This window comes from Lutjanus erythropterus, chromosome 9 (assembly GCF_056507025.1).
Source record: "Lutjanus erythropterus isolate fLutEry1 chromosome 9, fLutEry1.hap2, whole genome shotgun sequence".
In the NCBI taxonomy this organism is placed as follows: domain Eukaryota; kingdom Metazoa; phylum Chordata; class Actinopteri; order Lutjaniformes; family Lutjanidae; genus Lutjanus; species Lutjanus erythropterus.
The window spans coordinates 38,919,664-38,940,623 of NC_139325.1; the positions used below are offsets into that span (position 1 = coordinate 38,919,664).

The window sequence follows — 20,960 nt, forward strand, 5'->3', positions numbered from 1 at the left end:
GGATACAGCACAAATTTATTACAACTATCTTTAAGATCTTGCTCGTGAACGTTGAGGCTTGTACCTGTTGCTTCAGGTTGTCGCAGTTGAAGAAACCTATCTCCTCAAGTGACAAATTAAATGACAAATCATGAGACCCAATTGCTAATCTGACAGATCTAATCCGATTCACTTTCCGGGGCTGTGTCAGAGGCATCAATCACCATTTGTTGTCCATTGTTCTTCCGACGACGTGGTGCCTTTTCTGGCTAAGCAGCATTTGAGCGTTGCTACATCAGGCTGTTGTGTTCCTGCATGTGTCTAATGTGTCTGAGGTGTGTGCGAAAGCACGGTCGGGATCTCGGTTTTCGATAATGTAGCCTTTTGAGCACTTAAGGATGATAAGCTCTTATCTCTGTCAAAATCCCAAACAGTCATTAGAGGGGGCAGGGCCTGCTAAGTCAATCTAATTAGGGCTCACATCATCCTTTCCCCTTCCTTAAGAAAGATCACTGTAATGGACACTGAGGATTATACATGCATTGTATTTAGGATGTCATTACTTCTACCTTGACATGAGTAGCTATGCTGTTTAATATCCACTGCCGGATGTCTAATCGTTTAAAAATCCATGTTTCCTTGACAGACACTTCTTTAAAGTTTCTTGAGTCAAGAGTCCTTGTGCAAAGCTCTATGTCACCCCACAAATAAGAAACAACACTTCACAGCGGTGGATCAAAGCAGCGCATGTAGTATTCATCTGTCGACTCCCTCACCATTCCTAAGCCCAAGTGTTCCACTCATCTGCATTTTAGGTTTTTAGAGACGCAGAGTGAAGCAGACACAAAGAGAATAAAAGAAGTTGAGAATAGACCAATTCACACTGGGAGGGCTGGGGAGAAAAAAAAAGATGGACAGGAAGAAGAAAGACAGAGAAGAAAGACAAAAGCTGTCGTTTGCCAGCAGACGTAACAGTGGCTCTGATTCTTTTCTTCCCCACCCACTCCTCCTCTCCCTTCATCCTTCCACTGGGTTTGACCAACCAGCTATGATAATAATAAAAAGGAAAGTGAGAGGACAAACGGGGCCATCCATAATGGGTCTAGATACTGGCGTGAGCGCGCTGTTGAGCCTGGGTGGTTGTGTCATTAAGTGTGAGTGCGTGATAAATGCACTCTGCTTGTCGGATTTGAGATTCTCATTAGTCTGTGTTCAGGAGGAGACCTGGGGCCATTACTCTTGTGGCTGCCTTGACAAGAGGCTGAATGTGTCTGTGTATAAGAGCAAGAGAAAGTGTGTGCTTCTGTTGGGATACTTGTATACACAGGGGCCCTTTAGATGACGTATCACGCCCTCTGGCAGCCGTAGTCACAGGTATTCAGCTCTCCCGCAACAGATGGTTGTCTCCACTGAATGACCTGGCAGTTTCAATTGGGGATGGGCATTTCAAGCAAACACTTTATCTGATATTCACTGGGAACTATTCAAACATTCTTCAGAGATCACCTCTCTCTGATCCAGCCACCCACGAAGAGAGAGAGAGAGAGAGAGACAGGGCACTTTGGCTGCAGAGTCAAACCATGTCGCGTTGATCTGCATTTCCATTACCACATATAACACGCTGTGCGATGCCAAGTTGCGTCCAAGATGCACCGTCTCTGGACCAGGGCCAAAGTTAAGGTGATGTCTAGCCAACAGCAGCCAGCCCCTCAAACTTCTAACTTCTAACTGAATCTCAGTGGTTTTAGGTAAGCTTTTCCTCTTCACCGCTGTTTGTACTTCCAGGTATCTGCTTTGTTTTACTGTTTCATGTTCACTTTCAGCTGATTTTGCTGCTTCACAATAAAAGCTTTTAAATAACAAAAACAAGGGTGGACTTTTACAGCAGCTTGATTCATGACAAATGCATATCAGTTTAAAAACACTCCTTCAAGCAGGTTGCCCTGCTGTAATGGCAATGCAAATCCCTGCAGTTCTGGGCTGACGCGTCGAGTCAAACTGAGTCAAGTCAGGTCAGCGCATGTGTATGGAAAATGAGCTAGAGACACAGATGTAGACAGAGACAGTGAGTGCGCTTCGCTCTCAAATGACTGTACAAATACTAGCTGGTAACTAGCCTTTAATGGTCCAAGACTGCTCTGCTGATGAAGTGTGGTAGTAAGATGCTGCTGCGTTCATAAACAGGAACCTCTCGACAGCAGCAAACCCAATGCATGACCCTCTAACCTTCAGGCTGCAACCTGAACATCTGGTCCATGTTAAATGGACTAAACTGAATGTGCCGCTCATGTTTTACCACTGAATTTGATCACGACCCATCCCTTGTTTCAGTGGCATCTAATAGTCATGAATCACATTTGTAGTCTTTCTGACAGTTTCATTATTAATACCTTATTTAATTTAATATGTAATGTAAGCTTTTTGTCAGTTTCTCCTGTCTTATAAATTTGATATTTGTACCAATTGTACATCGGGTTGAATCATCTTGAACTGATTGGACTACGGCAGCATCTAACTGCACAAAACTGACAACTGCAGTTGTGTTTACATGCTATTTAATTAATTTGCACTCTAGTCTGCAAACTGATGTTAGCAGTGTTCTTTTCCCAGGTGGATGTTTGTTTGGTGGCTCGATCAACAAACTACGGCACAGGACAGGACGTACACTCGTGTCTGTAGGTTAGATAAGGAGGAGAGGAAAGCTACTGTGGGCTGCTGTTCAGAGCTTTGTGGCTCTTGTGTTGTGTAGCAGGCTGCTGTCTGCTCTGCCTGTGATACAAAGCTGATGTTACTGCTTTATGCGGGATTTGATCAGCTGTGGGGCTGCAACTAATGATTATTTTAATAATCAATTAGTTGATCGTCTCTTTGATGAATCAATTTGTTGTTTAGTCCATGAAATGTCAGGAGAAATGCTGAAAAATGTTGATCAGTGTTTCCCAAAGCCCAAGGTGACATCCTCAAATGTCATGTTTTGCCTACAGTTGATTGTCATACAGGACTAAAGAAACCAGAATAAAGTCACATCTAAGAAGCTGGAATCAGAGAAATTGGATTTTTTTTTTCTTTAAAAAAATGCCCAAAATGATTATTGATTACCAAAATAGTTGGCCTTTACTTTAATAGTCGACAAATGACAAGTCTATGAAAACAGATACCTAATGGTAGTCTGTCAGACTGAATGGGTGCCATCATGAAACTAAAAATTATAAAATATAAATGTCTCCCTTTTGGTTTTCTGAAGGACAACACAGGACAGGTGTTTTGCTGTGGCTTTAATTTCAGTTAGACTTGGACTATCAGAATTATTGACGGGGAGGGGACATCTTCCACAGAGGTTTCCATGTTGCACTACCATGTTCGGACAGCAGCCCACAAGGCCTGAGACGAGGTGTTTGCAACCTGCAGGCTCACCGCTTGATGCCACCAGAACCTAATCTTTTATTGTAGTGTATTACCTGACTCATCGAGCTGTGTGTTTTTAGCCAACAACAAAACACTATGTCACAGCGATCATAAATCTTACTGCCTTACTTACGAGCAACCTTAACTGAACCGACACCCACAGCACAACAATCCCATCAGCCTCTCTGCCAAGTTCTTAGCCATTATTTTTGTATAGTTCTCCACCGAACTGTGGCTGCCAGGAGGTTAGTGACACAAATCCTCTACAGGAGAAAAGACAAGGACACATGCTGTACAACATAAGCACTGTGTGAAAATATATGTCTAAGCTGCGTGAGTGTCTGACTGACACAACGGAGGACGATACCTTTAAATATGTGAGAGCAAAAGGATGTATGTAACCAGGAAACATGTTCCTTTATCTGCTGCTGCTTTGTGACAGTGTGCCATGTCAAATTTTCAAAACAATTCCTTTCAGCAACACGGGGGATGAAGGAAGAGGTGGACGCCAGCTCTGCCTGCCTGTGTCAGTGGCTACAGCAGTCGTCTGGACGTCTGGCCCAATCAATACTCAGAGACAAGCATCTGCCTGGGTCTCCTGTTACTGTACCTCTGTCCTCAGAGCCATCTCAGACTGTTCTGCAGACAGGCATGAGCTGCTGGCTCATATCAGCAGCGGGGCTTATCACAGAACAACACAGGAAATGTGATGCCACGTAGGGCGGCCGCTGACACTTTAATTTGTCACTGGCGATAGGATTTGTCAAACTATTCCTGGAGTTCATCAGCCACCTGGCCTTATTTGCTCACTCCGCAGATGACTTTTCAGCCCTCTTGAGAAAATCCGCCACCACAATGACCTTGATGCTCAATCACGGCATATTTTTCATTATGCACAAGCCTCTGTCATGGGAGCACCATGTTTCAGAGGTGGGGGACAAATTTGAGGACTTGAGACTTGCTTGACTACCACCAACAAAAGACTTGACTTTGACATGGTATTCATGACTTAAGACTTGACTAAGACTTGAGACAGATGATACAAAATGACTTTTTAAAATCAAATATTTGCATTTTTCTTGGCAGACCAGCAGATGACAACACACAATATATGATGGAGAGATTTAGTCAAAAAAAAGAAAAGAAAATTAAGGTTCAAAGATTTTTTGTTGATGATGGTAGTAAGAAGAGAAGAACAGTAGAATCACATGAGAAGCATCTCTATTTATTCTTAGAATATAACCACTGTGAAACCATCAGGAAATAACGTTTTATTTCTCTGATTCACCAGCATTCAGTCTTTACCTTGCACAACCATAGCTGCATGTCTCTTCTGCATAAACAAATGAACACAGGCCAAAGGAAGATTTTGGCATCTATTTTGCAGCATGAAATGCAAGCCAGACCCAGACTTCGAAGCTGGGCACATGAAATAAACAAAGCAAGGGTGCAACTGGGAGATTCATCATCATTTGGTCCATGAACTCTGACTAAATAGCATCTGGTTTCAAAGATATTTCAAGTTGACTCTGGAGCAGTCTGACTGCCATATCTCCAAAAGTTGACTCTGCCTCAGACTTAACTTTTCAAGACTGTTGTCTTTTAACTGATTTAAATGTTGAAACTCAGAAGATCACCAGAATTTCATCTGACTTAACTTGTGATTTGCTTCATTTTCATGACGGTAACTTGAAGATTATGACTTGAGACCTGCTTGTGACTTTAACTCCCTCCTCTGATATGTTGTTCTTCAGTGCGAGACTATGCGGTGGGTACTGATGAACCTCTGTGAGAGCTATAAAAATGATCTGTCATTACCTGACAACATGACTTACCTCAGAAATAACAGACGAGATTGTTCACAGAGCTGTAAAATCTATCAAGATGAAGATCACACAAAGGCCGAACTGAGAGGGGGATACAAGCTTTCAGGCAAGTCTACATAGATTGGAGAAACAGAATAATAAATAAAAAAGGTAAAAGGAGAGACAGGTATTCCAAAAGACTGTTTGGAGTTTGTTGAGTTTGTTTTGGGACGTCTCTGGGGTCTCCTACCACTGCTAAGTTTTTCAGAAGTTTGCTCATGCTAATTTAAGCCAAAAAAATCAGTCCTGTATCCAGAGGGACGATGATGGGGTTTGCAGGTTAGCACCAAAGGAATAAATTTGCATTATTTGTGAGGCTTTAGTGCTGACAGTTACATATTTACACTATATTTTCTACAGTGCCTTGGTTTGTCAAGTTTATTTGGTTTTGATTTTAGATATATCTATCAGCAGGAATTTTAAATGCCGGTCAGGATTGAAAGGCTTTTTGAAGTAACATTTGTTGTATCTGGAACAAAATGAATGTACATTTGGAGCTGTGATTACCCGACAGTGTGTTTGAACCAACACAGAGCTAATACAAAGGAAAAAAAACATGTTAGACGCTGAGCTGTGCGTGACGAAGAACATTTGCAACTTATCGTTTTCTTATGAAAGTGTTTGACAGAGTATCATAGCACACACCCAAACCCAGAAACACTCTCTCTCTTCAATGTACACTGCTGAACTGTGTGAATGTTTTTTGGTGCCTTGAATTTTGTTAAACTTTGTGGCCTGTGGCCTGGCTGGCATCCAAAATCAAAACAAATGTGTTTTTAAAGGAACTGCAGAAGAAATCCATATTCACTTTCAGCTGAAATAAAGGAAACTGAAAGGCTTTAAGAAAAAAAAGAAGACAGGGCGGCGTGGTAGCTCACCATGTACAAAGGTTGAGTCCGTAGTGCAGATTTGATTCCGGCCCATGCACTTTGCTGCATATCAACCCCCCTTTGCTGCCATCCCTATCTAATAAAGGCTAAAAGCTGAAGAAAATTTTAATATAAAAGGATAAAGAACACTGCCACATTAAAACGACCTGTCTAATACTGGAATATTGTGTAGCCCTGCGTCGTACCACCAAAACAGCATGGACCTCTGAAGGTGTCCTGTGGTATCTAGCACTAAGACGTTAGCAGCAGATCCTTTAAGCCCTGGAAGATACAAGGTGGAGCCACCATGGATTGGGCTCACTGTTCCAGCACATCCGACAGACGCTCAATCAGATTGAGGTCTGGAAAAACTGGAGGCCGAGTGAAGACCTTATCAACAACCAGGCCACCTTCTTCCATCGCTCCTTGGTCCAGCTCTGATGCTCATTTGTTGACAGGGGCCAAAATGGGCTGCTGCAATGCACCGTGTGATCCAACACCCTTCTATCACAGCCAGCATTGACTTTTTCAGCGATTTGTGCTACTGTAGCTCTTCTGCAGGATTGTACCAGACGGACTAACCTTCACTCCACATGCACATCGATGAGCCTTGGCTGCCCATGACCCTGTCGCTGGTGGTTGTCCTTCCTCAGACTACTTTTGCTAGGTACCGGCACTGGAAACAGCCCACAAGTGAGATGCTCTGACTCAATCATACAGCCATCACAATTTGGCACTTGTCAAAGTCGCTAAGATCCTTTTCGTCACCCATTTTTCATGCTGACAACACCAACTAGAAAAACCGACTGTTCACTGGATATATCCCACCCCTTGACAGGTGCCACTGTAACAAGAGTTTCAATGTTATTCACTTTACCTGTCAGTGGTTTTGAATCAGGTGCTGTAATATTTACAGAAAAAATAATACTACACTGTCAGTTCCTTGCTAATTTGTAACCTTGTACTTTTCTTTTTTAAGGAAGTCCTTGTAACTCTGAAGAAACGAGTCTTACTCTTGCTGTTAAGAGTGAAGTGTGTGCTCAAAAACAAATGACTTGATTTAAATGCCAGTTCAACTGAACTGTTTCTTGCTGTTAATTGCTGTCATTAATCTTGTTCACAATGTCCATTAAAAGATTCCATCCTAATGTGCTTCCAATAGAGAAACTGTTGTCCTCATTCTGCGTAAAACTATAATATATTACAAACTACTACACTATGAGGCTTTAGAAGTATGAGTCAGACAAATCAAGTGGGTATTTTCCAAAGTACAGGCAAGAAAAAAAAAGGATTTTCATACTAAACAGAGCAAATACTTTGGAAGACTCATCCTTGATTTAGCTAACCCAGGCAGCTGAACTCTCACATCAACTTCACATAAAATTTGAAATCTATTCTTGCTCAAAACGAGGGCTGTGGATTCCGTTGCATGTTAGGAAGAGATCTCTTAAAGGCCAGCAATGAAAGGATGAAAGGAGCAATGATTTCAGCGAACAAAATCTCTTTAAATTTTTACACGGACACCTGACAAATGTTCTAAGACCGACTTGAAAAATTCTGAACTTATCCTTTAACAACTGTGTTCCACTATGTTATAATTAAAAACTCCAACTGCTGTTACTCACAAATGAGGCATTTCTCTGGAAGAGGAACGAGGCAGATTCACTGTAATCTCTGTGATTTCATTTCCCTGCTTCAGTCTCAGCGATTTGGAGCTGCAGATGTCTCCTCTCTGTGCTTAAGCCCCTTTGACCATATGCTCTTGCCGCCCCGGACCGTGACACAGAGGGTTTTTAATCAGTCTTCTCAGTGACGGGGCACATTCTGTCATTAAAACACAAACGCTTTGACGATCGCTCGAGCCTCTCGTCTCCAAGTCTCTTGGCTGCAGCTAGGCCTGGAATCGCTGCATCTATTGCTGCTGCCTTGCAAGAAAAAAAAGACTTTAACTGCAAGACTTTCTGATCTATTTGAGCTGGATGGATCCCGATACCATCCAAAACACAATTTTCTCACTCTGTTTGGATAAAGAGCGCATTTAGAAGACTCGTACACTGAAGTCAGTGATTCTCCGTCTGTTGCGCTCAAATAGTTTCTGGATAAACCCTGTTGTCGACAAACCTAACACACTGGAAAACAAGTAAGTAAAGCCGTAGCCTGCATCTATGTTCATGTGGTTTAGACTACAGTGGGCTAATATGGTGCCACAAATTATCTATAGTCACTGCTTTATATTATTATCTACCAGAGGTTATCAAAGTGTGGCCTGCAAACTTGACCGTTTATGCATGCATTATATTTAAGTAATTCCATTTCAGTATTTTCACTTTTCATTTAAATAGCCTACTTTTAATACAATACTGCATCAAACTGTGACCCCAGAATAAGCAGCTCTCAGGTTAGAGATGACAACTTGAAGAAAGCTACTTGCTTCATGGCAAGTAGTGACACTTCATCCCCCAAAACCAAAAAAGACACATATTTTTCCCCCTCTGGCCAACACTACTGTTTATCCACCTAGATTATTTTGGTGTGAGCTGCAGAGTTTCGGAGATATCTGCTCTCTCTCCGATAAAGTGGAACTAGATGGCACTTGGCTCGTGGTGCTCAAAGCGGCAAAAAATACACTTTAGAAATTCAGCAGCGATGTCAGAGATCATGACCCAGTTACTCGATATCCACAGACCTTGTTGTGAGAAGCCAGATTGCACTGCAAAAACAGAGCAGTTGCAGTAGATTCTACTGTGGAGAGAAAATTGTTTTTATGAAACAGCCCACAACAAGGTCTATGGATTATCTTGAGTAACCAGGACATCATTTCTGGAATGAGATACTGCTGCTAAATTTTTTTTTTTTTTTTTTTTTTTTTTGGTACTTTCAGCACCACATGCCAGTGGCAGTGTCATCTCTAACACTCTGGAAGTCTGTACTTTCTAGATTGAAAAATAGCACTTATAGGCCAGAGGAAAAATATCTACTTTTGATTTTGGGGAGAGCTGTCCCTTTAAATATGGATGGGAGACAGAAAAGCCACCGAGGAAAAAAAAATGCAGTATGGTTGAAGAGAAAAAGAGATTTCAGGAAAAATGGATCAACTCTCACTTGGTCAGTCCTCGGGGAACAGATAAAGTTCACGGGTTTTCCTCTGTGGACCTGAATCAAATGCAGGCTTCCTAAATTGGGACAACTGATCTAAACCAATTTGTGACAGGAATAATATCCTTGAGCCCACCTCCGTTTTGGCACAAAAAGGAAATTAAAAAAACAGAAAAATCACAGCTTCTCTTCAGCAAGCACGTGCAGCGAGACAGTGTCAGTGCAAACGGCCAAAAGCTAAAACATAGAGATCCTATTCCATCTCAAGCAGCTATTTTGGATTGCAGCCAACTGTCCAAACAGATCAATTTTAATGTGTGCAGGAGTTATCTGAAGGGTGAAACTGACAGAACTTTAATGGGCAGATATATGAACTTTATTATAATTGAATTAATTTGGATTTTGCCCTAAAAGTAAACATTATTCAATAGCACGGAGCATTACCATAAATTAAGCCTAATTCGAAACCAACTCTAAAATAAGATTCAATATTTTTTGACCTTTACGTGTTGTTTAAGACAGAAATGGATTAAACTGTTGACCCTATGCTCATTTGAATTGTAATTATAAACAGCCTTGAGTCGCTGTGGAGGGCTTCCTGACTTTCACCTCAACTTGAAGTGATCCCACCCTCATTATCCAAATTTACTAAATGTTACAAAACCTGCGCACAGGGATGAATTTGCTTAGGGATGAGAGGATTGAGGTTAAAGTAAAGCACACGTCCACACAACCTGAATCTTGCTCCTCACACAAATGTTTAGCCCGAGCGCTGTGCTGTGGGGCTGCAGCCATGTTTGCTGACGCTGTAGAAGCAGTTATGCTCTTTTACAGGGATTTCTTTCCCATTACAGGGAGATGATTTATTTAAACTCGGCTGCAGATTTGTTTTTGCACTCCATGTTCTGGGAGCTTTTTGTTTCTCTATGAATATGGCAAATGTAAACACCAGTGCCTGTTACGGGGAGTGAGGCCTGCAGATTGTTTGTGCTGACAGTGAAAGAGCTGTTATCACAAACGGAGGGCTGTTTTTCCTCCTCACAGCTTGTTGTCTGTGCTCGAGCACCGACACGCAACCGCGTTTGTGTGTGGTTCTCGTAACAACCTGGCCCCTGTCCAGCATCTCGGAGCGTCGAATAGCGTGTGGACATCTCATAAAGCATCGCACGCTGTGTGGGGTTTGTGCATTCTGTTTTTGCTAAGTTGGCTAGTTTGACTTGCCCCCAGGAAGTTGCATCACTTCAGCTTTCCCACGTGAGGATAATTAGTCGTTGATAAACATGAGCATCAGCGAGAAGTTTCTTTGAAGTTTACATATTATTCTGAAAGGCATGTTTGAGAGCAGAGTCGATACGGTTCTCCCTGTAGCTCATCAGATCACTGCTGAATTCCAGCTCTAATGGTGATCAATAACAAAATTATTCTTTTCACTGCTTGAGAGGAAAATCCTGAAAGGGCAGCGACCATTTCAGAACGTTGCTCTTGTGTTTTCTTGATTTTCTTCATTTACCTTTTATCTTCTCTTTGGCGGCCTGAGGTGCCGAGGGAGCCTCACGACTCCCACACAGATGACTCCGCAGATGCCTGTTAGGAAGGCAGGGAATACATCACATCTGCTGATCGATATCCCCTGCTTAGGGCTCGCAGGTTCACTGAATATTAAGCACCGTGGGAAAGTTATCCTGTCACGTTCCAGGTGAGGAGAGCTAAAGCCGGCAATTATCCCATCTTCCCGCCCACAGAGCGAACACAGGTTTTTAATGAAAAGAGAATCTGATCCATTAACAAACCCCCTTCATTTTTTTTTAAAAAACCTCTATTTTTGTGGTTAACTCCATTTGGAGCCATAATTTCACTTGGCAGACTGGTTTTCTCTGCTTTTGCTCTATGAAAGATTTGGTGATGTTCACTTATGACTGTGCTGTTGAGCTACAAACAGAAGCCATTCTGGCTCAGTATTTGTATGTAAAATACACCAATTACAAAAGACTGATGTGCTAACTTGAAACCATTGGATGCACGTAGATTTATAACACACCAGCTTCTGCGGGGCTTAATTGAGGCAGTCAGCAGACATTAAGGCAGATTACCAGATATTTTGGCCAAAACTTGCAAGCTCGGCTTCAACCACTTTTATTAGAGTTGCTGGCACAGATTACAGCACAGATGTTAAAATACAGGGCCAATAAATTATCAAACAATAATGTAAAGTGTATATTATTATTTATTATTCCAACAACAGAATTAGAGCCTATAAATATTGGTTATTGGGGCTGTGTATATATTGATATATGCAATTTCTTTAAATCAAATTTTAGGAAGACTGTCAGCAAAAAGAACTGACAGCCATGTACATAAAGTCTGAGGTTAAAAAGTTGACTTTTTTATGCAATCAGAACAGATAAGACAGATAACAACGATGCTATCTAGCAGTCGGGGATTTAAACACAAAACATAATGAATCGTTGCCACAAAGCTTTGCATGTATCACGATATCACAATACAGTGTTTTTGAGAATCGATGCAGTGTCACAAAACATAATATCATGATACTCAAGTGTGTCAATATTTTCTTACACTCCTCCTGACTATATAATATTAATGTTAAAGCACTTAATTCAAATTCTGGGGCAAAATGCTCCAAAAGCAAAAACAAAGCATATTTGAAGTTTTTGCTGAACTTCACTAGAAAAAGATTAATGAATATTTAAAGAGTCAGAACTTTGTTTTTGTTGCCAAAGTGTCAGTCAGTTAGATTTGGTTCGTTCAGAGCTACGGGATAGTAAATCATCCATTTCTGCACACTGCATCATCTCACTGATTTTCTTACCCTCAGGTGTGCATTAACTACAAGTTAGGTGAACTAAGTTTTAAAATACAAAAATGTGAAATTATCAGTTATATCATCAGCAGGCAATTATAGTATCAGCTGAAAAAAAATCCATATCATGCTTTCCTAGTTTTCCATGCCAGCTAACAACTTATTAAGATATCAGCTGCAAGCAACTCATAGTTGAATAACATGTTTGAGTCAGACTCAAATGTTATTCATCTTCGCCGGTGTTATTATCAGCATTGTGAAGGGGCCATGAGGGGTCTCCAGTTTGCACGTCCATAAATCTTTATATCAGTACTGACTATTTTTTTTGATGTATTTTTTTCACTAATTAAGTCATCTTATACACTGTTTAAATGGCACTGTGAGCAAAGTGAAACCGTGTCATCCAGTTATCCTGTGGTGCTTTCTGTCACCAGATTCAACATCAGCAAGAGAAGCTCTTTCTGTTTGTTCCCCTTTAAAAAAAAAGTCTCTCCATTTTTAATTTTTCACCTCTTATGAGCTGAGACACTGTTCCTTGTTACACCCCCACATGATTTCAGCTACGATGGGTGTATTTTTAAAATCCCTGCCCAACACAGCTGTAAAGAAAACCCAATTGGGGAATATTTTTACATCCCTGGGACACAGCCTAATGAGCAATGCCAGTCCTGTCAGACAAACTATGATCTTACCAGAAGTCATATTGCAAGGAAAAACACCCATGGGGATCTTAGTCAAGCTGCAGCAAAGCCTCATGGGTAAACATTGTTAAGATAGCAGCTCTGTAAATAGAACAGGCTGCTTACATGTACAGACTGCTGACATGTACAGTACACCGGTGATGGTATGTCCCTGTGTGGTAGGTTGTGTGTTGCGGCTCCCACCAGCCTACCATTAGTCTGAGCTCAGTGTCTCTGTCAAATCCCTCTGCATCCCTCCGCCTCTCCGAGCGGAGCCAAGCGGAGAGCCTCTGACAGTTAGCAAGCGCCTCGGCTGCACACATCATTGATACTAATGGGGATGGAAGGCTGGTGTAGGGTGGCGTGTGTGTCAGAGTTCGCTGGGGTGTGTGTGTGTTTGTGCATACGTGGGTAACCAGAGTCAGGATTACACAAGTGGAGCATGTGTGGTGCGCTCTGCGGCACGGAGATCAATTCATGTCGCTGCAGCAAATGGCATGACAACCAGTCTCCTCCCCATCACCATCTGCCTCCTCTGTGCCAATTTGTCACAGCACATCCAAGTGTGGCCATGCCCTCGTTTAACATTGAGCAAGAGCATGACTCGGGGAACAACATGAGGAAGAAAAGGAGAGAAGGAGAAAATAAGGGCACTGACAAAGACTGCGAGCCTCGGGGGGAACAGTGAGAGAGGTCAACTGGAGTTTATCAGAGGGCAGAGGCAAGAAACATACACGGGGGGCGTCCTGGTGACTCAGTTGGCTCAGGTGCAAACCACATACCTGCAACGCCCTGGATTAAAGTCGGGACTTTTTGTCATGTCTCCTCTCTGCCAATCCCACCCATCTGAGCATTTTATGCAAAGACAGAAACACCAAAAAAAAAAAAAAAAAGAAAAAGAAAAAAAGCATCTAAAAAAAATGACAAACTGAGACAGCTGCTTTCTCAGTGTGGCACAGATTTGGAGGAATGTTTCCTTAATTTGGTAGCTGAAAAGACAGGTGCTAAAACTAGGTTCCCGCAGAGAGATGGTGGGGCGTAGAACACGGTAAATGTGTTATTAAAAAAAATTCTGAAAAATACTAGATACGGGGTTCCTACACCTTTCCAAAGTCAGAGTCAAGCACTTTTCAAGCATTTTAAGGTGCATTTTTAAGCTTTCCTAGCACCCTACAGCAGTCGTAAATTATAAATTTATGAAGTCTTTATGGATATGCTCAAAATGATTAGCCCCTATTTTATTTTTTCATCACATTAAATCAGACGTTACTGTGCTATAAACCACCAAAATTATGTTTCGTGATAGAATTCTACAGGAGGGTGACTTATTAACAGAAAAACATAACCTGTCTGAGCCAATACCAAATAAAACACTCGATCAGTACACAAATAACTTCAGTTTCAATAAAAATCCTTTTCAAGCGGGGCTCAAGCGGAGTCATCTTCATTATGTTAAAAAGGCAAAAGCAATTAGCCTCTCTGCTTTTTAGGTGAAGAAATAAAATAAGTCAAATTGTTCAGTCAGAGGGCGATTTATTATGAAAGTAAAGCAATTCCAGTTTCAAGCACTTTATCCAAAAACCAAACACTTTTCAACCCTTGAAAACATCAGACTAAAGTTGTGTTTAAAAGTGTTTCCAGCGACCGTAAGAACCCCTGTAGATAAATTTTGCAAATATTAACTTAAAGTGGCTATTGATCACAATTTAATTCTGTACATTTGCTTATAAAGTTGAGCAAATTTAGACAAAGAGCAAGTTATCCACGAGCTTTCCGATGTTTTGGTTTGGTATACAAAGATCTTTTTTTTTTTGTAAAGCATGTGGGCCATGAGCAAATGTTCACGCATCCAAAATATGCATCAAACTATGCTTCACTTATAGTGGGAAGGACACAGTGCCTGCATTGTCAAGTGAGTGGGTGACAAGATATGAAAGCAATGCCACTCAGTCTCTTTCTGCCTCCGTCTCTCCCTCACATTTTTGGCACGATAATACCTCTATTCAACTCAGCGGTCTGATCATGTTTCACGCCTGTGCACCCGCATTGACTGCCGTTCTGTCCCATTTCACCCCCTTTTGATACGTCTTTGTGTCATCAATAATGACAGGCAGAAAACGGCTGTCCACACCGGGGCCCTCATGCCACCCCGGTGCCAGCGATGCAGTTCAACACCTCGTTCCTATGCACTGAATCGTCTTACCGAACCATCACGTATTGTTTCCCTGCTGTCAGCAGAGAGCAACGCAAAAGTGGTGGGCTTCCATTCACTTTGACTGACGCACAATACTCCACAATGGACCCGTGTTGCACATGTGCACGGCCAGCCAAAAGAGGGATCACGGCACAATAGTGGCGCTTTGAAAGGGGACATGCATAAAGAGATAGCCCAACGTGAGCATTTGTACTGTCGACTAAGAGCTCCTGGGGACAATGCCCCAGCTCGCCCTGGAAAAACAATGTGTTTTTGTTACATAAACTATGTCTACTTGGTATTCGTCTACCTGGGTGTGTGAGGCAGAGCTGTGATTGAAAGCTCTCGAGAGTCTTTTCGCCACTTTGGAAAAACACTTCCAATCACGGCTTATGCAATCAGGTATGGCTGTAATAGGAGAAGGCCATTAACTGGCAGACAGTTTTCACTTCATAACTGTAGCCAGTCTGAGCCTCACAGGGTGTGAACTTGAAATCACGGCACACAAATGCCATTATTTCCTACAGTCATCGCAATGAACCTTTGTATTGTGTCTCGCTGTCAAAACTGGCCAAAAATGTAAATATACCTGCAAAAAAAAAACAAACCACGATGACATAAAAACCCCAACACAACTTCAAATGATTTTAATATCCAGAATTTTTAATCAATGGAAGTGACGTCCTGTGTCCTCTGTTATGTACTGTTCAGTGTTCAATAAGTGATTCTGGAGAAAGATGGTTGATTGTTGAGTCTCATTTTCAGGTCATCAAGTACCGATGCTTTGGGTTGGTTGGTTAACTAGCACTAGGCCTGAAACAAATGATTATTTTGATCCTAATTTAATATGTGGATTGCCCAAGGTGACGTCCCTAAAGGAGTATGAAAAACAGAAAATATTCACATTTAGAAGCTGAAAACTGAAAATTTAGATTGTTTAAAAAAATATTCAAAACAATTAACCAATTATCAAAATAGTTGGCAACTAATTTATGATCGGTTATTTGTTGCAACTCCTGCTGTTTCTCCAGAGTGACTTACTGCACCTTTCAGTCAAGACAGCCACCCGCAGTAGTGCTGCTTTGTTTTCACAATCCAGTATTATTTTTTTTACAATCAAAGAAAAAAATGTTTTTTTTATTCAATTATGATGCTACAATGAGAGACCTACAGAGAATTATTGCCTCATTCTGCAGCTCCCTTTATGCAAAGTTTCAGCTCATTGTTTAGCTGTCCGGCTGCAACTTTGCTGCTCTCATAGCGTCATTTTTGGCCACAGCAAGCAGCGGTTTTCAGTGAAAAAGCTCTAAAAACCATCTGAACACTACCTGCTCAGCAGACAGACTCAGTTAGAGACTAACTGCTGAACGTAGGTGAACATTAAACAGCTAAAGAGCCAGATATTTTCCTCAGGAGTTGGTAGAAACTAAAAACAGAGCTAAGAGACGGTGAATATTGGACTTCATCAAGTGAAAACAAATACATGACAAATAAATGCTAACAGCGCTCTGTAACTGTTGGATGTATAAATAAGCAACAGTTTGTGATATCAACTTAAAAGATGATGATATGTCAGTACTGTGTTCATAATTTGTTTCTGCAGCTCCAAAGTGGCTTCTCCCCCAAAATAATTAGTTATGCAGCTTTAAAATATGGTAACATGAAAACTGTACAAAATGAATCCTTTATAGAAGCATTTTTTTAATACTCAGTTTTCAATTGTGTAATGTGGGCAAGCTGGCATGAATATTAAATACAGTTTTGAAGTGAGTAAAAGGGTTCCAGTGCTCATAAAATATTACCAGATACTATTCTGTTTTCAAGAGGCCCTTCTTTTCTCAATCAGCTTCTTACTGTGGGTGATGGGGTCTGACATGAACACATTCTTCTGTCAAAGTTAGAGCAACTGTAGTTATTTTACAAAAGATATTTCTGGTTTTGTATTTTCGTCTGAGCTCTGCTCGCCGGTTTAAAGTATCCGGAGCTCAGCTGTTTGATAATTTTGCTATGAAGTTTGCACTGAAACTCAAATCTAATCGAACAACACCCACACAGAGGGTCAGAGTGTGAAACTATTACTAAATAATAACTTAGTGATCTCGAAGAACTGATGAAAGGTGAGTTAATCAGTCATATATATTTAATATTAGCCTATAGAAAAATAAGTGAAGTTTTTGGGCGCTTTAACTCTGCTTGTGTTGTTTTGGTCATTATTGATTTTTGTTTGTGTTTTTCTTTTCTTAGAGAATATGTGGAACATTCTTGGAGATGTATTGATCTTTGCCATGCACAAATACCACATGCATACTGATAGTATCTTGAGATACTGTATTGATTCCTAGTGTTCTTGCTTTACCCAAAAATGCAATCAGAATAAGAAGGCAACCAAAAAAAATCTAAACTCAAACTGGTGGCATTTAAGGTGTCGAAGATGCAAAAAATAAGACGAGTCATAAATGAACTTACAGACAGGTTTTATCACGTCTAATGATCCAAAAATCCACCGATCTTTAGCTCCTCCTACTTCTCTCAGGAAGTGACCTCAGCAGGACGGGTCCAGGAGGTTGGGGTTTGAAGATGGGGTGGATGGTGGGGTGTCAGGGGTTTGAAACCCCCTTTGAGGTTCTTCCTCTAAGAGCGCTTACTCTTCAAAAAACTTCCTGTGAGAAGAAAAACAGAGAAAAAAAAACATGAGGATGGACAACAACAGAAGAGGAACAGCTGCACTGCTGGAAAACCTCAGGGCTTCGTCTCTTTCACTTAAACGGGGCCACTGACCCTCGGAGCCCCAGTGGAGAAGGGGTCTATGTCCTCTTAGTGTAATCTCCTCAGTCACTCTGCTGTCATAACATCACAGCTAACACAAGCAGAGAGGCCATAAATAGAGCCAGATGTGCCTGGTTGTGCTGGGTTAAAGACCAAAACATGGTGCGACATTTTCTCTTCTTAATATTATTAAAATTACTATAAAACAATTTACTTTTGTATTTATGTGTCAGTGTATCCTTTGTATGTTATCCTTTGTTTCATGTGACTTTAATTTAAAATGTTATGTGAACATTTGCTCAAATATATATGTAAACATATCAAAGTGTGTTCAAATCTCTATACAGACAAACATAAGCAAGCCACAAGTTCATGATTATTCAGTTTCCATATCCAAACCATCGCCCACACTATTTATAAATATATATAAATATATATATGAAGCGTCGGCTATCTTGCTGTAAACCACGTGTACAATGTGGTTTAAGATGCCTACGCTCATGGTAAACTGCGTGGGCTCTTCATCCCAAACTTGTTTTTATAACTGACAATATGGAGGTATGCAGTACTGTGCATAGTAGCAGGACAAATTTACATCAGGACATCTGTTGCAAAGAAAAACAACACTCAGAACAGAGAGCGCATGTAAACCAGTGTGGTAGAAAGGTAGGAGAGTACAGTGGGTCTGCACCATGATGGCCAAAATGATCATCACAATTAGACTTGATCAATACTGAGAAATATTTTGATTGCATTTTCACGTACAAGTAAACAGAACGCTGTTTTTACTTCCATGTTTTGCTACATTCCTGCTAATGTACAAAAAATGGCTTAAATTCCATTCAGGAGCTGCACCTTGCTGTTGCAACATGGACCTTTTTTTCGCCCCTGCATGCTGCTGCTAACTGCTGTAGCTGCCATTAGCAAGTTAGCACAGTTATTGGTCCTACAGTTTACAGCCCCTGAGTTCATTGGAGGCTGACTGACAGGGAATACAGCACCTGACAGGATTTAACATTACAGTGGCTCTGACAGGACTCTGACTCTGGCATGATGAAGACACAACGTTTCCAGGCAAGGACAAGAGGTTTGAAGCGATTGATGAGTGAGTTTGTAACTTAGGGACTTCATTTGAAAGTAGACATCCATTCATTGGGTTGATTAGTCTGTGAGTATTTGTTTTTGTGTAGTCGTAAATTATTTATTCCAATGTTTTAAACAACAAGACTTGTGTGAAGTTACACTGTTCCAAAATAAATTAACAAAATGTTCAGTCTCTTGCAGGTTGGTCCATTCAGAGTCATTACCCCTGATATTGTTTGCATTTAACAAGCAGGTTGCTTTGTTCCCAAAACATATATATTTAAACAATTAAATTAATACTATAAGCATGCAGCAACTAGTGGCTTGAACTGACAAATACTGGTCAACTAGGAAAATCTTTAGCTGGGCAACCCTAGTTTGTCTAAGTTGAATGTCTAAGTTGATGCTGGACTACGACTTATTCTTCTTGGCTGTCATGTATTCATCATACTGCAGTTTGTGGTGTTTTTTCAGTTGCCTAAACAAGTTAGCTGTGTTGCTTTGCAGTGCAGACAATTTGTTCTGGCTTGAAATCACTTGCCCTAAATCCAAAATACTTCCAAACAACTTCCTTCTGCTCTGGACATTTGATTTTCGTTCTGCCCATCCACTCTTTGTAGTTTATTGTTCTCTACTCTGGACTGCAACAGGACCACAACATCCGGGATGTTTTGCACATGCTGCTGTTGCAAGGTGGCAGGCTTGATTTGATGTGCAGCTGAGTTTTCTATGAGCAGAACACACATTTTCAACATCAATATTGCAGTCAATCATTTGATTGTAACCAACACAGTGATTAACACTCAATTAATTGTGCAACCTTAATGTACTTAATGTACTGTAAGGTTGTCAAAAGTATCAAAGAATGAATATTTTTTCATTACCACGTGTTTAAATGGTACAATATGCATTAATTGTAGTACTGAAAGTACCAAAGCTCAAAAAAAGTGCTCATTCAAGATCTCATTTCAGTTCAGTCCTTACTGTCCTGCCTGAAACTTTGCTTGCAGTAAAACCAGACAGTGTGAAGTGACTTTTTCTGCATCAGCACTGCGGTGTGGTATAGAAAGACCCATCTTAACCTACAGCTTCATCTGCAACCTCATCTGCTTTCCCAGCATCACCCATGTAACCGTTCTTTTCTTCCAGGCTTCTCAGGTGCCTCGCCATTCATCATGTTTGCTGCTGATAACTTCTTTTCACAGAATATTTTTTTGGGGGAGTTTTCAAAACTTTTTTCATTTGCCTGAAGCTTTTTCTCTGCTCTCAAGAGACTCATTCATGTGGCACAGCTGGGGTTCACACCGGCGCTGCTCTGTCGTTAGCTCACCTCACCAGCTGTACTGTCATCCTTTAACCAGCCTCCCCGCAGAAAAACCACAATCAACGCAGAAGAGAGCTCATGACAGATGGAAGTTCCTGTAAATCCATTCTTGCAAGCTCAGCAACCCCCAAACACACACATACAGGTCGTCTCTGATGACCAATGGTGACTAATGGCAAGTGTTCATGGATTTTCTGTAACCCAGTTTACCTCCTACACAGAATTTTTCAGCTCCACACGAACACCTCATGGCACACAAATGAGGAGGGAGGGATGGAGGTCGCGACCGCAGTGCGATTCCTCACATCCTATTGCCATGGATAAAGCATGTCCAGCTCACTGACTCACTCACACACAGCGCCGCAGATGAGCTGCATTGCTTTCCCAATCCCTCCTGAATGAGGCAGCTGACTGCAGCTGCTGTGAGCTCAACACCACCGCCGACTCCCATCGCGGCTTCATAAAGCCACTGAAGGCCTGTAAACACTTAACAACCCCGGCTTTCTGCAAATTAAGCAGAGCGGCGTGACAGCGTTGGCAAGCTGCCTTATAGTGACTTAACCTGCGTGATGCAAAAGACAGGGGACGGCGGCGAAAGTCAAACAATGCGTGGATGGTGAGTGGAAAGGTTGCGGCCACCGTGCCAAATGACACAAGGTCTTAGTCATGGGATGTGGCTTGGTGGTGTAAAGAGAGTGATGTCAACTCTGAAATTGTATTTAAAGATTACTAGGCTCCATTACACACACTTCTGACCACTTACTTCCACCTTTCCACACATTGGTCACATTGTGAACCACAGGCCACAGCTGCTTTTCTTGTCAGAAATCATCACCGTCTAAAGGGCTGAGAGATAGAGTTGAAGTCAATGTCACACC

General features: G+C 41.4%; 1 protein-coding gene across 3 annotated transcripts in view; it reads right to left on the reverse strand.

Annotated features, from left to right (window-relative positions):
* Nucleotides 1-17,487, reverse strand: part of sema6cb (semaphorin 6Cb) — a 124,272-nt gene extending 106,785 nt beyond the window's left edge. For all 3 annotated transcript variants that reach the window (XM_084727566.1, XM_084727565.1, XM_084727564.1), the window contains exon 1: nt 17,376-17,487. The gene's annotated coding sequence lies outside the window, so the exon portion shown is untranslated. The remainder of the gene's footprint in view (nt 1-17,375) is intronic.
* Nucleotides 17,488-20,960: the final 3,473 nt, after the last annotated feature.